This window comes from Cajanus cajan, chromosome 9 (genome assembly GCF_000230855.2).
Source record: "Cajanus cajan strain Asha chromosome 9, NIPB_CcT2T_4, whole genome shotgun sequence".
NCBI lineage: Eukaryota > Viridiplantae > Streptophyta > Magnoliopsida > Fabales > Fabaceae > Cajanus > Cajanus cajan.
In genome coordinates, this window is record NC_138525.1 from 25,842,437 (window position 1) to 25,858,948 (window position 16,512).

General features: G+C 30.1%; 1 long non-coding RNA gene across 1 annotated transcript; it reads left to right on the top strand.

Annotated features, from left to right (window-relative positions):
• Window positions 1-718: 718 nt before the first annotated feature.
• Window positions 719-10,515, top strand: LOC145951642 (uncharacterized). Its single transcript, XR_014429496.1, has 3 exons — window positions 719-3,870; window positions 4,755-9,279; window positions 10,241-10,515. It is a non-coding gene; the product is annotated as an uncharacterized LOC145951642 (long non-coding RNA).
• The last annotated feature ends 5,997 nt before the right edge of the window (window positions 10,516-16,512 follow it).

Sequence of the window (16,512 nt, forward strand, 5' to 3'; positions counted from 1 at the left end):
TGCTAATGTGATGATTAATTATGTTCTTATTTATTTATTTGTATGTATTGTATTCTCAGGATTTGTCTGATAGACATGATATAAATTGATGATGCTATTTTTGATTGATCTTTTCATAATTGCTTATTTGTTTGATACTTTTTGCTTACGTAAGAAGTAGTGATTGAGTAGTATCACTCGTATGGTGAGCTTATGTACCAATAGTACGGACAAAGCCTTGATAATCAACTAGAAATTATTGAGACCTTAGATTTGGATGATTTTTCAATAGTTTACGGTTAATGGAAGTTAGGAATCTATAGTAGTAGTGGTTGAATCCAAGGAGGTTGTATTTGAGAATTGGAGTTTTGATATTTTGATGAGAGATTGGTACGTTCCTTGAGTGTTGGTGCTTGCATGTTAACTTTTATGGTTGAGGTAGTATGTGAATTTTATTCTCTAAGTCCTTTGTGAGCTGTTTTGGTCTAGGATTTGTAATGAAAAACTTGAATATGAGTTAAGGTGGGAAGGAGTGAATTTGAAATGGTTGAGGTATTTTGTGAAATGTTAGTACACTACTGCTTTATGATATGGGGATTATTTTCGTTGAAATTCTGTTGTGCTAGTATGAGTATCATATGACAGACTCAGATTTTGTGGTCTTCATGAGAATTGTGGCTTGGGATATTATTTTTCCAATGGAACTAGAATAAGATAAAACAGAGGTCTAGAACCTTAGTTATGACTACTTTGGTCATCAGAAGTTTAGTTATAAGAGCTGAATATACTTGAAATGATTTCTGAATTTTTAGTTAGGAAGGTGATCTTTTTGAAATCTTATGCCTTCATAAGAATTGTAGCTTATTCATTTACCTTTCGTTTGAGATAGGTTTGAGATCATTTGGATGAGTATAACTCTGTGTGTCAGGTAGATATATGCTATCATGATATTTTTGAGATTTTAGGCATAACAAGGATAAAAATGGATTTGATGATGTTTTAAGGTCTGGTCACTGAAAGGTTGATTCAAATGATATGATTGGTTCATGGTGATAAATTCATACATATTTAGGGATGATATATGTGAAAGAGGTATTCTAATATGAATTGATATGCAAGTATGTGACCTTATGGATCAATTAGTGGATATTTGTGTGTTAATGAGAGGTTTTGACCTTAGGATGTGATACCATCATATTAGAGTTAAGTGTGAAGATATATCTAAGATAAACTTAGCTAGATTATGATTTTGATTGTATGAGGTGAGTGTTCTAGGCTATGTAATTTCTTGCGAAGGTATAACATAGAGCTATTTAAGGTAGAAGTTGTTCTTAAGTGAGAGATACCTAATTCAATTAGTAAAATTAAGAGTTTTCTTAGGATAATTTATAGGAGATTTATTAAGTAAATGTCTAAGGTAGCAGTTAGAGGTTTAGGCTACTCTCATTTCACTCGCCTCTACTACAGGAATCGCTTTTGCTTTCTTTTCCTCTAGCTACTAAGACGTTTCAGTTCACTAAGTTGTCGTTTGCCTACCCATGAATTCAACAGTAGTTTGAAAGGCTAACCCATATTAGGAATTTCTGGACCTATGTTTATTTTAAGTACCTAAAACATTTTATCGCTTACTTCTCTAGGTCGCTTAGTATTACCTTTGACTGGATTGACTAAGAAAAAGTTGCCTTTGTGTGCATAACAAAGGAGAAGGTAGTTTTCAAACTATTAAGGAAGAATTGGCTAGTGTTAATACTACTAGATGTTAACAAAGACTTTTGTGGTATATAGTTATGCTTCTAAAGATAGGATCAGGAAGAGTGTTGTGGCAAGAAGAAAGGTAGAAGCTTATGATTCTAGGCAACTGAAAATTCATGAGAGGAATTACTTTACCCATAACTTTGAGTTAGCAGTTTTAATATGATTTGAAAACACTACGTATATGATTCTAAGCTTGAGGTATTTAGCGATCATAATAGCTTTAAATATCTATTAACCAAAAGAAATAGTTAGAATTCGTTGAGAAATAAGATTTTGATCTTATTGATTATTCGGCCAAGCCATTATGGCAACCGATGTTTTGAGTAGTAAACCTTTATATTTATCTTCCTTTATGATTAGAGAAATGGATTTTTTTAGATTACTCCTAGTAGTGTGAAACTAGGTATGACTTGAGTAACAAGTGAATTCTTGAAAGAAATTGGAAAAGCATAATTAGTTGATTCATTTGGTGACAAGATATGAGGCTATAAGATAAAGTGATGAATAAGAGTTTGACTTGGGTATAGCTAGAATGGTGAAATTAGAAATCTGGTATATGTATCTAGTGAACCTATGCTTAAGTGCTTAACCTTTGGAGAAGGTCGTAGAAATAAAGCTATTATTCTAGCAGATACCTTGAGTAGGATGATCTTTCACCTACCATATTTGACGATTTAAGGGTTGTATTTGATTAAAGAACTTAGCGACTTAAGCGTGATGTGTGAGCTCACCCTTAGGAGCATTGAATTTAGTATGTTGAAAATGACTAATGAATTAATGGACGAGATTAGAGAAGCTTAGGAGTTAGATTCTTTCTTAGTGAACCAAGTGGAGAAGATTGGTAGAGGTATAAATAGCCCTTTATGAGTAGAAGTTGATGGTATTTTGGGGTTCAATGATAGGATCTATAGCCTAGTAATCTTGAATTTAGGAAGATGATCTTAAAGGGAGTTTTAAGAGCTACTAAGGTGCATCAGAGTGGCGCAGCGGAAGCGTGGTGGCCTTAAGTAAAGAGAGGAATAGAGGATATTATGTACTTATATTTAGTATTGTATAAGTATGAGACAGAACATCAGAAGCCTTTTAGGACTTTTGTAGCCTTTAGATGTTCCTATTTGGAAATGAGATAATGTGTCTAGACCTTGTTGTGGGTTTTCCTAGGAAGTTTAGAAAGAATCTTGAACAAGTCATAGTCAAACCTCTTCGTTGCGGAAATTCGAGGACGAATTTCTTAAAAGGGGGGAAGTATTGTAACATCCCAATTTTCAAAATGGTAATTACTATTATTATTATTATTATTACATAGTATTTGGTCATAATTTGAGGATTATCTTTTATTTCAATTGTAGCTAATTTACACTCCATTTATGATTAATTGTAGGTTTTAGAAAGATAGGTGTGTTAATGGACTTAATTAAATAGTTGAAAAACTTTCTTTTTGTTAAAATCGTTTTCGCAGGGCTGACTGGCAAGCCTCGGTTTTTGGGGCATAACTCGGTCTGTGGTTGTCCAAATGATGCAAACTTTGTATCAATGGAAAGCTAAGAGAAAATAGTATAACTGTTATGAAGAAACCATTTTCAAATTCCTTCATCTACCATGTTAAATATTCTAAACACCGCAACAGCTTTGACTCACGCTGGCAGCCTGACTCCTATTCACTAAAACGGTCATATCTGGAGTTATAAACCTCCTTTTTCGGTGATTCCAAAACGACTGAAAAGATAACAGCCACGGCTAAAACTTTCATGAAGACCACCTGACCAAATTCTGCCATCTAGAAGGTCTAAATCATCGTGCTTAAGAATGTGTCCACTAAATCATCCACCAGCACCACTAACTCATCCAATAACTCCACTAATTCTTCTACCAACTCCACCAACTCCACTAATTCATTTCATATTACTCCACTAAGCCCATTTTACTTATATTTTAATGTGTTATGAAGGCTATAAATAGCCCTTCACTTCTCCATTGCAAACCATCCCTCAATTCTCATTCTCTCTTCTCTTATACTCTCTTCTTCTCCTCTTCTTCTCTTTGAAGACCTAGAGGAATCCATAGGAGGTGGTTCTATCCTAGTAGAAGGAGCCTAGAGGAGGAAGCTCTTCTTTAGTTTCAGCGCTTGTCATCCAGGTAAGGGGGGGAGTGAGAAATCTCGCTCTGGGTGTGGGATTGTATGCTGGGTAGTGGGATTGGCCCCCAATCCTGTGTTTGTTGTATGTTATATTGTTTGTATGTTCTAATTGCTTGGTTAATATGTGTGTATGAATAGAAATTCTGTTGAGATTATGATTGTGAAAGTTATGAATATGATATGATAATGTGAATGTGATGTTTCTAATGATATGATGTGATGATGAAATATGATGTGAAATGACCATGAGATATGATTGACCATGAGATAGATAATGTGATAATGTGACAATGAGATATGAAATGTGATAAAGAGAAATGACCATGGAAAGTGATAAAGTGATATGAGAATGCATAGAGTCTTGTTTGACATGCATCATTTGCATAAAGTGATAAGGGTACGATATGGAATACGCCGCCAGAGAAGGCCCCCTAGTGTAAAAGCTGTGGGGATCAGTCCTTGGGGATGGCTCGGTTTGGAAGTCCCAGTCTCGCCCATTGTGTGCATGGGATGTATCTTGCGCGGCTTAGCTATCCCGACGAGACTCTGGTAGTATGTCCTTCTAGTGAGAGTGCGCAGAGGTTGTGTCCCGGCATGTACTCCTAGACTACTCTTTGTGTATTGCTAGCGGCAATATACTACGTGATAAGTGACTGGCGCCACATGCATGATAAAATGTAGTCCGTATCCATACATGTGTCTTTTGATATTATATGACAAATGGATATGCCTTGAATGAGTAAGATGTGATATTGTTAATCTATGTTATATATGTTTTGTTTGTGTTTGGCTATCTAGTATATATATTCCTACACTGTGAGCCGAGTGAGATGTTTTCTCACTCCCTTTTTCTTTGTGTTGTTTTTCTTTAACCGTTATACAGGTGATTATCAGCATGAAGCTGAGGATGTTGGTGGTGAAGCTTAGGCTTCTTTATGGGCTATGCTCTGATAGGACATGTGACATCGGGGTATAGATAAGATTAGATTAGGTTGTTAATGTTATTTTAAATTACTTTGAAAACTTTGAGATTTATTTCTTTGTAATTTCCGCTGATTATGTTTGTTAAAAATGTGATACTCTTTAAACATGTTTGATTATTAAAGTTATATTATTTAAATTTATTGATTTATGATATGCGGGGTAGAGGGTGTCACAACTATTACTTATTCTATGATTATTCTTATCCATGATAATTATTAATATATTCACATTTTATATTGTTTAATTATTTTATAATAATTGTCATTGTCATTTAATTAATTAGTGCTCTTAATATATTTTATTTAAATTTGTGTTATTTAATTAAAGCTTAAATAATGATAAATTCTTAAATCTATTTTGAGTAATTTTTTATGATTAATATAATTTGTTAAAATGTTTTTGACTCATTTTAAAGATAAATAATACTCTATGGCCATAGACGATAAAGTTTGAATTATTTGTAGCTGGAGGTTTAACCTTGGGGATTTAAATGAGTAAGAAATGAAGGTGAAATATCCTTTTGTTGGTTGCTGTTATAATGATGCTCATTTATCCTGACTAGTCACTACAAGTATAATTCAAATTTTATTGTATCACCAAAAACTAATATTTGATCGGTATATATATTTATATTTAATTTTGTTTATAAATAATTCTGTTTATTCTTTTGAATTATTTTATTTATTGGATATCGTTCTTACTCCTTTCTTTTCTTTGTTTTTTTTAAATTAAATATATTATAAAATAGATGGATCAACTTGAGATTCCAGATCATTTTGCTGTTGTTGTTATTGCTGTCCTACTTGGAAGGAAATCGGAATATGGAGGCTATTTGATGGATTTGTTATAACTTTACTTGTCAATCATATTATTTTAATTGAAATTTTCTTTCCATTATGAATATAAATATTGTATTGAAAGGGTAAGGAAGAGGAATAATGTGTAAATTAATACGTTATTCTAAATATTTTAGAACGATATGTCATGTATTAAATTCACAAAATAATCTTTTCTTTACTTTCATTTTTATTAAATAAATATATAGATATTGTTAATGATATAATTGCAGAAATATTTTAAAATTTTATAATTTTTATTATATAAATTGGGTATTAGAATTTGGGCGTTACATTAATGGTATCAGAGCGGTCGATCCAATCGGCCGTGAGTTATGAGTTTACTATGCTTGTTTGGTAGACGAAGTCTATAGTTGCAGTGATTAAATTCAAGGAGGATGTATGTCGAGAATTGGAGTTTTAAAAAAAAAAAAAATTTTATAAGGCTAAAGTGTACGTCTTTGTTATTATTATTTTTATATGATTTGAAAGTTATAAATTATTCCTAACTAGGAGGCACTGCTACCTTTACTGGAATTAATTTATATTTCCTTTATTATTTTTAAATCTTATTATATGATTTATTAAATTTGATGATTACATATTGATTTTTATGGGCTAGGATTTTATTTTAGTTTCTAAGTTCTTTGTGCTAAATATGTAAGTTGTTTGGTTTAGGATTGTAGGAAAGAAATTTAAATAATGATTTGGAAGTGTCTTAAGGTATTTTTGGGGCTTTAGACTTTGGTGCACTCTTTTGCTGATCAATGCAGGGAATGTTTTAGCTGCAGTTTTGTTATGCTAGTACACGTATTATATTGACAAAATTGGATTTTATGAATTCCATAAAAGTTGTAGTCTTGGATGTTAACTTGTCAAGGGCACCAAAATCAGGTACAATGGAGATCTAGAACTTTCGTTAAGACTATTTTAATAAACAAAGGTCTAGCTGTTAAACACTGATTATATCTACTACAATCTTTGAAATTTTTAGCTAAGTATATGACCATTTTAGAAATTTCAAGTCTTTATAAGAATGATAGCTTATCCTGTTAGCTTTCTTTTGGTGATTGGTTTGAGATCATTTGGTGATAGCCTATATAATTTTCTATGTATCATTTTCTTTGATTAGTTGTTAAAGGGATATATATATATATGTTATCATGATATTTGTGAGTTATTAGGAAATCGATTTTTTTATGATATATTGAGGTGTTATCTCATGGATCAAAAATTTCTTTAAGGTCGTATGATGTTATGTGGTAAAGGTTGTTCATGTACAGGCTATACGGAGTAAATAGTGATTGATTCATACATGGTTAGGGATGGTATATATGAAGGTTTATAGTAGGTATTCTAATATGATTTGGTATGCATGTATGTTGATATGAGGATAGATGACCTTAGGAATGAATTAATGAAGGTTATGTGTTTAGTGAGATTGACCTTAGGATGTGATATCATCATATTGGAATTGAGAGTGAAAATATATTCAAGACAACTTTATGTTAAGTAAATTTTTATTGTATGAAGTAGATTTCCTAGGTCCTATGATTTTTTTTATAAAAGAAATTCTAAGATAATATTACTTTTGTCTGGGTTAACCAAGAAGAGAGAATTACCTTTATGAAATAGTAAGTGTTATGTGGTAATATAGTAATGCTTTGAAGACAGGTTTGGGTGAATTATTTTCATAACCTTGAATTAGAAGTTGTAATAGTTACGCTTGAAATTTTGGAAACATTACTGGTATGATTCTAAGTTTGAGATATTTAGTGATCATAAGAATTTTACATATTTGTTTGATTTAAAGGAATTGAATATGAGACAGAAGAGATAGTTAAAAACTGTTAAGGATTAAGATTTTAATCTCAGTTGTTATTCAGAAAGAGTCAATGTGGTGGTCGATACTTTGAGTAGAAAAACTCTATATATCTCTTCTTATCGTTAAGAGGGATATCTTTTAGCTCACATTAAGAATTTAAGTTTGATTTGTGAAATTACTCCTAGTAGTGTGAAACTAGGTATGACTCAAGTAAAGAATGGACTATTGAAGGAAATTAGAGAAACATAATTAGTTGATTCATTTTGATGGCAAGACATGAAATTATAAGACAAGATAGTAGATATGAGGTTGCCTTGGATATAGATATGGTGGTAAGACTTAGAGATTGATTATACGTATCTAGTAAACTTACGTTTAAGTACTTGATCCTTGGAGAGGGTCTTAAAAATTTAAATAATATGGTGACAAATGCCTTAAATAGGATGATCATTCATCTATCATTTTTGAAAATATAAAGGTTGAATTTAATTGAGGAAGTTAGAAGTTTAAGCAAGATGTGTAAGTTCACCCTTAGGAGCATCAAATTGAGTATGTTGAAAGGACTAATAGATTAATGGGTGTGATTAGAGGACCTAAGAGTTAAATTTTTCTTAATAAGCCAAGTGGAAAAGATTGGTAGAGGTATAGATAACCCTTTACGCTTGGAAGTTGATGGTGTTTTAAGATAGAATCTATGTGCCTAGTAATTTCGAATTAAGGAAGATGATCTTAGAGGAATGATATAAAAGTACTCTTAGTATTCATTTAAGAAATACTAAAATATATCAGAGTGGCGCAGCGGAAACATGGCCTAAGGAGAAAATAATTTGTATACTAGTATATAGTATGCCAAAAGTTTAAGGTGAAACATTAGAATTTTTTTTGTTGATATTTTTACAATCTTTAGATGTCCTAATTTGGAAATAAGATTTTATGAACTTAGTTGTAGTTATATCTGATATGCTTAAGAAATTTGATCTTATTTGGAGTATAATGGATAGGTTCGTTAAGTTTGCTCACCTTGGAGAGATTGATAGATTTATACATCAATATGGTATTAAGATTATGTGAGAGTTAGGAAGCAAACTGCGAGGAGCATAACTATTCCTATTTTCAAGAAAATTTCGGGGACGAAATTTCTAAAAGGAGGGGAGAATTGTAACATCCCAAATTTTATTCAATATTAATATTAAAAGGGTTATTTTTTTATGTATGGGATTATTAAAAGTTAAAAAAAAATGTGAAAAATATTTTATAATATTATTTTGATGAATAATAATCTTCAATCAGAATTCAAATCAAATTTTTCATGAATAGTATTTTATTATTTGAATAGTAATATATATATAATAATTGTAGTAATTATGAATTCAATCAGACGAAATTCAATCGAATTCCAATTCCCTTCATTTGAATAAAATATTATTATAAATAGTACATTTTGTAATAATGTATTAGAATCCAAATCAAATCCTAACATGGCCTCTTCTAAGTGCAGTAGCAATGTGAATGCAATTGGCAAAGCAATAATTGTGAATGTATAGCAATTGGCAATTATGTGCGTAGGAAATGTGATACGTGGCAAAGCAATTATATAGCAATCATATAGCTTTAGCGTAAGCAATTACGTAAGGGGATAAGATACAATTGTGTAGTAAGTGAGATTTCATTTCCTATAAATAGGCTCCCATTAAGACATGCAGCAACGGGAAAAATTGAAGAGAACGTATGATAATAAAAATCTGATAAGTGTGTATTTCTAGGTAAGGGGAGGAGAACTTTATCTCTTTAAAATTTTATATACTACTATGTTTATTTATTTATGTTATTTTAGTGGGGTGTCCCTAACCTCACTATATTTATATATTTATTCAGTGAGGTGCTTCTAACTTCACTATATTTATATATTTATTCAGTGAGGTGCTTCTAACTTCACTATATTTATATATTTATTCAGTGAGGTGTTCTTAACCTCATTTAACTACTTAACTTTTTACAATGTTTATTTATGTTATTGTTATATTTATTCAGTGAGGTGTTCCTAGCCTCATCTAACTACTTAACTTTTAATTATTATGTTTATTTATTTATGTTATTTTTATTATTTAGTGGGGTGTTTCTAACCTCATATATTTGTTTAACCTTTAATTACTATTACTTATTCTATGATTATTCTTATCCATGATAATTATTAATATATTCACATTTTATATTGTTTAATTATTTTATAATAATTGTCATTGTCATTTAATTAATTAGTGCTCTTAATATATTTTATTTAAATTTGTGTTATTTAATTAAATCGTAAATAATGATAAATTCTTAAATCTATTTTGAGTAATTTTTTATGATTAATATAATTTGTTAAAATGTTTTTGACTCATTTTAAAGATAAATAATACTCTATGGCCATAGACGATAAAGTTTGAATTATTTGTAGCTGGAGGTTTAACCTTGGGGATTTAAATGAGTAAGAAATGAAGGTGAAATATCCTTTTGTTGGTTGCTGTTATAATGATGCTCATTTATCCTGACTAGTCACTACAAGTATAATTCAAATTTTATTGTATCACCAAAAACTAATATTTGATCGGTATATATATTTATATTTAATTTTGTTTATAAATAATTCTGTTTATTCTTTTGAATTATTTTATTTATTGGATATCGTTCTTACTCCTTTCTTTTCTTTGTTTTTTTTAAATTAAATATATTATAAAATAGATGGATCAACTTGAGATTCCAGATCATTTTGCTGTTGTTGTTATTGCTGTCCTACTTGGAAGGAAATCGGAATATGGAGGCTATTTGATGGATTTGTTATAACTTTACTTGTCAATCATATTATTTTAATTGAAATTTTCTTTCCATTATGAATATAAATATTGTATTGAAAGGGTAAGGAAGAGGAATAATGTGTAAATTAATACGTTATTCTAAATATTTTAGAACGATATGTCATGTATTAAATTCACAAAATAATCTTTTCTTTACTTTCATTTTTATTAAATAAATATATAGATATTGTTAATGATATAATTGCAGAAATATTTTAAAATTTTATAATTTTTATTATATAAATTGGGTATTAGAATTTGGGCGTTACAACCGATGTGGGACTTCACAATCCGGTGTGCATACCTTCCTTGTGTGGACGCGTTCTAGGGTGGCATGCGTGCCATTGCCAGAAGCAAAACTGTGAGGGCTGCAGCCAAAGCGGACAATATCCACATGCGGGTTGCTGGGGTGTTACATTGGTATCAGGGCCGGGACCCGGGCCGGTGTGCCAGCGAGGGCGCTGGACTCCCTTGAGGGGGGTGGATTGTGAAGTCCCACATCGGTTAGGAAGGAGAACGAAGCATGCCATATATATGGGTGTGGATACCTTCCTTGTGTGGACGCGTTCTAGGGTGGCATGCGTGCCATTGCCAGAAGCAAAACCGTGAGAGCTGCGGCCAAAGCGGACAATATCCACATGCGGGTTGTTGTTGTGTTACAACAACTATATCTGAAGGCTTTTCATAAAATATTAGCATGTACAGTAGCATTTAAAATTATTCTTGTAACAGCCCAAATTTTTACTGGGCCGTGGGCCCAATTCGTTGCCTGGAACGGACCGTTTCGAAAGTGAAACGGGCCGTTCCGGAATAAAGAAATTGCCTAAAAAACGTAGTTGAGAACGGGTCGTTCCGGTTGGAGAACGGGTCGTTCCGGTTTGGAGAACGGGTCGTTCTGAAGGTAAAACGGGCCGTTCTGCTGGGTTTTGGAACGGGCCGTTCCGGTTTTGGAACGGGCCGTTCCAGTTGAGATTTTTGCTTGGTTCTGGAGGGTCTAGAACGGCCGTTCCACTTTTGGAACGGGCCGTTCCGGATTAGCTGAGGCAGATTCCTATAAATAGGAGGCCTTACCTCTCATTTTCTCACATCTCTCATTCTCTCTTCCTATTCTCTTCTGTTCTTTTTTCTTCCCCTCTTCTTCTCTCCGAAGACCATAGGGCACTTAGAGGAGGAGACCAAGAGATCCCTGTTGTAGTTTCAACTGCTGTTTATCCAGGTACGGGGGAAAAGGGAATTATTTATATGTAGAGGAAATTGGGTAGAGGAAGAACCCTAATTTTATAATTATTTTTGTTTGAAGAATTATTAGTCTTATTTGATTATGTATGTATTTAGGAACATGGATATATGATTAATTGGTAAAAATGATGCTCTGGGAGAGAAAACGAAATTATAGAAAAGTGCCTGTAAGCTAAGTTTTGGAAAAATTAGGATATTTCTGTTTGAAAAATTAATGATCCCATTAGATTCTGTATGTGTTGAGGATTAGAAATACATATTTAATTTGTAAGAATGATGATCTGAGAGGGAGAACGAAACTGTAGAAAAGTTCCTGTGAGTTAGATTTTGAAAGAATTGGGGGTTTTATTGTTTATGTTAAAGTTATATGAAATTGATAATTTCATTGTTTATAATATTAATTTATGAATGTTATTATTGTATCGATTGATAAGAATGAATGATCTTGATGTGAATTACTTGAGGGGTGAGTAAACCCTTATTTTGTTGGGCTTATCTGTTGTGTATGTGAGGTGGAATTGTGTACGTGATGTGAGTTTGAATTATGAGATCAAATGTTGTATGAATGTGATTATGATTGTGATTGTGGTGCCTCACATCAGTGACTAGGGATGGCACGGCCCCTGGGTAAGTGGTGCTACAGGGAGGGCGTGACCCTAACATGGTGTGGGATGAGTAAGACAGTTAACACACACCACTTATGTCGATTATGGCAGCCCTGACATATGGTTAATTGCAAGAGACCGTATGGATTCTAATTTGATTGTGGTTCCTCACACTAAAGGATTAAGGATGATACGAACCCTGGTAATTGATGTTTCAGGGATGAGCGTACTCCCGGATGATCAGGGATGATACGAACCCTGGGTAGGTGATGCTTTAGGGACGAGCGTACTCCTTAATGACTAGGGATGACACGGCCCCTGGGTAAGTGATGCTACAGGGAGGGCGTGACCCTGGTTTGGTGTGGGAGGCAATTAACCTGTATCACTTGTGTCAGATGTGGCGAGGTCTTGGCATAGTGTTAATTGTAAGATTGGTGTGAATTATGGATGTGGGAATGATATTGTTAATTGTAAGATTGACATGAATTATGAATATGGAAATGATGTTGTAAATTGTATAATTGGTGTGGATTATGATGGATTGAGATATGTATGTGAAATGAGATATGTTAAATGTGAATTGAGATGTGAAGATGATGAATGATTGATATATATATATATATATATATATATATATATATATATATATATATATATATATATATATATATATTATTAAATAATAATTATGATGAGATTATATTGTGATGTGTTTGTATGTACTTTGCATATAGATATTTTCTTTTCTCACCGTATAAACTGTGGATATTTTAGGTGAAGAAGATCCGGCTACGAGTGGCATCTAGAATGTCAACAGTTAAATTATGGGAATGCTCTGATAATGTGACATCGGGGCAGAGGATTTCTAGGACAGAATATTTATATGGATTTAGTATTGTAATAAATGATTTTAAAATTGTAAACTCTTAAATTTTACCTTTCAAGTTTTATTTTTCAGTCATTTTCTTATATTGAAGAAAGAACAGTTTTGAAGTTTTATGTGAACCCTTTTACGAACCCTTTGAAAGTTTATTCTTCTTAATTAAATTATATTATATATGTGTTGGAGTAGTAAGGGTGTCACAGTTCTAACCTGTGATCGGTGGTAAGACGATCTTCGAGCAAGATCGGTGAGCCTCTTCTGCTTGACGATCTTCGGGCAAGATCGATGAACTTTTTTTGCTTGATACGTCGACTGCTCGAAGATGGGGTTTGTATCTGCAAAAGAGACTTTAATGCTTAAGTTAGTCTTTGTGAGTGTGTAAGTGTCATATATAATACACATACCTTGATGCAGATTACGGCTTTTCCTATAAATGATAATGGGATTGATTACGATTTGATAAGATTATGATCTTATCAGTTTATCTTATCGGTTGGGGAGCGGTTCGACTTGATAAGCCGATGTGGTACCGATGTGGGTAGTACAAAAATAAAAGTGCAACTTAAAATTAATAACTCATAATTAAAGTGTCTCAAGATAAAGAAATAATATTTATCACCCAACAATCTGAAAATGACAAAGTATATATAAACTCTTTTACATATTGTATTAAGTAACCTTATATTTTATGTTATTATCAAAATTAAGATATATAGAACTAACATCACATATTGCTAATATTACATGTTAATAACTTAAACAAATTGTAAAAGCTTTCTTGTCGAATTTATTTTAAAAAATATTAAAGTATAATTTAAAGATAAATTTGATAAATCAAAATTGAATTACATGTTAAATTTTATAAAAAAAACTTTAAATTTTTCTCATCAAAATTATTTAAATAATAGTAAAAACTATTTAGTAGGATATATGTGATAACTAAAAGTTGAGTTACATAAGAAATTAAAATAATGTACAATTATGAAATATTATTTTATAGATAACTATCTAATTTGTAAGAGATTTTTGTTTTAATTTTTTTATCCAATTTGACTTTTATTTTTTATAATTATTTATTAATTAACCTTTACATATTAAACACATATATCTATCTTATCTAAGAGCATCTTTAGAGACTTTTCTTCTTCGACAAAAGAATTTTTAAAAATAAATTTTTAATCTGGCGATTGTACATGCATGTTTATTATATATAATTAATAGGGAAAGAGATACTTTGTGCTTCTATATATTTATTTTTTAAAACATTTTTAAAGAATTTTTTTATAAGTATAAGGGTAATAGTGTCCAATACAAAAATAAAATTTTATTTTTGAAAGAATTTTTTTTGTTAAATATATGAATAATAGTCTAATATAAAAATGAAAACTAAAATGATAGTTACCAAAATTTATTTTTATAATAGGTATACATTAATTGGTGTATTTTTAATGTCATATTTTTTATATGAGATCATAATTAATATTATAATTTTAATAGTTAACTAATGTGCATTTAATCATTGAACCAAAATTGTAAATTTCACTTGATTGAAGAACTAAAATTGTGAAATTAAACATTATGGAATGAAAATTGTAGATATGATATTGGCTTTGTTTGAAATTAAACAATTCTAAAAAAACTAATTTTTTAAAAAGTGATTTTTCAAATAAGATTTACTTCTTAAAAAATAGAGAACTATTTGTAAAGAAAATAAACGGTTTTTTTTAAACAATTTAGACTAGCATTTTTTTAATACCAATTTAGACCAACATGTTAAATAAGTAGAAAATTGTTTATTTTAGTTGGAAAAAAAATGGTAGCAAAGAATCAATTTTTTAACAAAAAAAATGGTAGAAATTTTATTTCTAATAATTAATGTGGGCTACATATATTATTTGTAGTTTTTATATTAACTATTTACATTTAGTTGGACTCAATAAAAGTGATCTGATTTTAGTGAACCTTTAGACTGTGAATAGAAAAAATAATATAGGCCCAAACAAGTGAGAACCAGATTTGGCCCGTTAGGGGTTAATGGAATCCTAACAGGTTTAAAATTCTAAAGATGGTCATGGTCCCCAATATGTCAAATTAAAAATAGACGTCTCTTTGTCTCCCACCAGAAGAGAAACATCAAGTCCCGTTAAATATTACTTCTTCTTAGACAGAGAAAATAATACTGTGCATCTATCACAATTTGAATTTCAATGGATTATAACACCTATTCTCACATTATTAATATTTTATATAAAATGTTATTTTCATCAATTAAACTATTGGAATGTAATTATATTTTAATAAAATTGAACAGTAATAAACTGATAATTAAACTATTTTTATTTTCATAAATTTCAATATATATATATATATATATATATATATATATCATGTTAATATAGAATAAACAGAATTCAAGGTAATGGGAATAAATAAGTAATTTGATTTCTAAATTATTTAGTTTGTTATGAACAACCATGTACCAAAAAAGATGATGCATTAAATTAGTAAATATGAGTATATACATGTTAATTAATAATTTAACAGGCACACTTTTTAATTGAAATTGAAAATTAAAATTCCAAGTAGATTATACTTAAAAATCATTTGATTATTTTATATTAAATAATTTATTATTAGTTTATATCATCCATTTATAAATATTTATAATTAATTAATTAATTAATAGTATTAAAAATTAAAATATAGAGGTGACTTTTGTAATGTAATATTATTCTCCATTATTTGGTCTCTTAATATTTATTTTGTTGAATATATGAATTTGTCATGTCCCTTTCTTTTAATACTAAAATTAAAAAAATAATTATATCCTTTAAAACTTATCTTTTAAGTATTTCAATATTCACTAATTATTATTTTTAGATTCAAACAAGGAGCCTAAATCACCACAACCAATTTCTTCCTCATATGAAAAAATCCATTGTAAGTACAAACAAATAACTATCTAAGAAATCAAAAGATGGATCATTATCAAATAAAAAAGTTCATTCAAGGAGAAAGATATCTATACAAATTTTTGACAAATCCTCAGATGAAGAGCCAATTCTAATTCAAAATTTAAAGAAAAAAAAGCAAAAAAAAAAAAAACAATTCAACAACCTAACACCAAAATAAAAATGACTAAATATTTATCTGAATAATGATTTGTATTCATTTTAATATCATTTTTGTTTCATTGGTGGTTTGCTATTTTATAATCAATTATTGACTTCAATAATAACTTCTTATCTTTATCTACATTCACATCAATTTCACTCTTACAAAACTAATTTTATGTAATGTTTATTTTTATATATACATACTTATTTTTAATGAATTTTTAACTTAAAATTATAGACACAAATTTGTAATATAATTAATAAAAAACTAATATATAACAATTTTTATATATTTATTTCATATCTTCATATTCCA